This window comes from Carlito syrichta, unplaced genomic scaffold (assembly GCF_000164805.1).
Source record: "Carlito syrichta isolate Samal-C Ts95f unplaced genomic scaffold, Tarsius_syrichta-2.0.1 Scaffold218745, whole genome shotgun sequence".
Classification (NCBI taxonomy): Eukaryota; Metazoa; Chordata; class Mammalia; order Primates; family Tarsiidae; genus Carlito; species Carlito syrichta.
In genome coordinates, this window is record NW_007162841.1 from 127,856 (window position 1) to 129,716 (window position 1,861).

Consider the following 1,861-nt stretch of genomic DNA (forward strand, 5'->3'; position numbering starts at 1 on the left):
TTAGTCACTTTGGAAAATGTTTGACAGTTTGTCATAAATCTAAAAATATATTTTTCATACAAGTCAGCAATTTCACTGCCATTTACTAACTGACAATATATACCCACACAAAGACTTTCAAACAAATATTCATATATTTTTTTTATCATTATAGCCTAAAACTGGAAACAACATAGTTTTTCTTCACATAGAAAATACACAAATTGTGACACATTTATTAAATAGACTATTTCACAATAAAAAGAAAAACAAATACTGACATATTCACCAGCATGTATGTATACTAAAATTATTATGTGCAGTGTGAGAAGCAGACACAAAAGACTTCATATTATACAATTCTATTTATAGGTTATTCTGGAAAAGGCAAAACTATAGTGATAACTTTTGAACAGATCAATAGTTCTTGTTAAAAAGTTATATTTTGGTCAATATTAGTAAACACATTAGGGATATCTATTATAAATAAGAGATTTCTGACATGGTACAAGTTAAATATAGGACCTCAACTCCCTGCTGTTTATGATAGATACCTTTGATATTTCAAGTTTAATAATTCTGTAGGTTGATTATTCTCCCTTAAACAATTCTTCATTAAATTTAAAATGTACCCATATTTGACTAACTTGCTGAACTTTCTTTATTAATGGAAGCCTCTAATGAGACAAAACCGAAAAGCATTCATAGTGCAATTTCTAAACTGCATTGTCATAGTTTCACACATATATGATTGATAAATATATGATTGGTGAGATACTAAATGATATGATTTCTTATATCACTTCATTTTAAACTAGATAAGGACATTTGGTAAGCATAATTTATACTTTGTAAAAAAAAGAAAATCTGTCTTTTTTCCATTGCAATTTAACTTAGATATTATATTGTGAGTCTATAAATAATGACTGTTACTCAGGTGTTTTCAAAGCCTAACAGTAATTTTACTGCAAGCAAAGATAATTTATTTCCATTCTATGACAGATATTCAGGAATATGATTGCAAAGAATGCAAGCCTAATACAGATATAAAAATAGATTTTTTAAAATCTGGCATAATTTAATATGGTAGCTGCTTACCTTCTATGTTCCAATTTGGATGTGATATATATCTCTCTTGCACTGTATTTTAGCTAAATATTTTATTTGTTCAATTTGATTACTATACCTATATATTTAATTTTACTTTCTCCACCTCCAGATTATGAAAATGTATTAAATCAAGCACAAAAATGTGTTGAATTTCTATTTTTTCAAACCCAAGACAAAACAGGTAATAATTAAGTATAGTTGAGAATTTATTTTTAGATACCTATGAAAATGCAAAACCACTCCAGAAAAGTCGTAAACCATGAAGAGTTTTAATAATGTTTCATCATAGTGAGATGGAAAAAGGAAAAGCACTTCCTGCTTTTGTTAAAACAGGTAACTCAGCAATTATAATTTATAATTTCATTCTCTAAAATTTTAACAGTTTTGCTTCCCTCACAACTTTGGTGCAAGACGAAATAAAATGCATTAATGAAAATGGCTATCATGAAGTTTAGGATGTATTTTTTAAAGGTTGTGGAAGTTAATTTGTATTTCATGAAAAACTGAGCAGATTAGTAGACTTTGATTTTCCTCTAATATTGTAAATCATTTGTATTATATGGGCCATGAATATCATTTCTATTAATTATAGCTGAAGAATAAAAAGACACACTACTGCCGGGCTCGGTGGCTCAGCCTGTAATCCCATACCTTTGGGAGGCTGAGGTGAGTGGATTGCCTGAGCCCGTGGGTTCGAGACCTGCCTGGGCAGGCGAGACTTCATCTCTACAATAAATCAAAAAATGAGCCGGGCGTGGTAGCGCATGCCTGT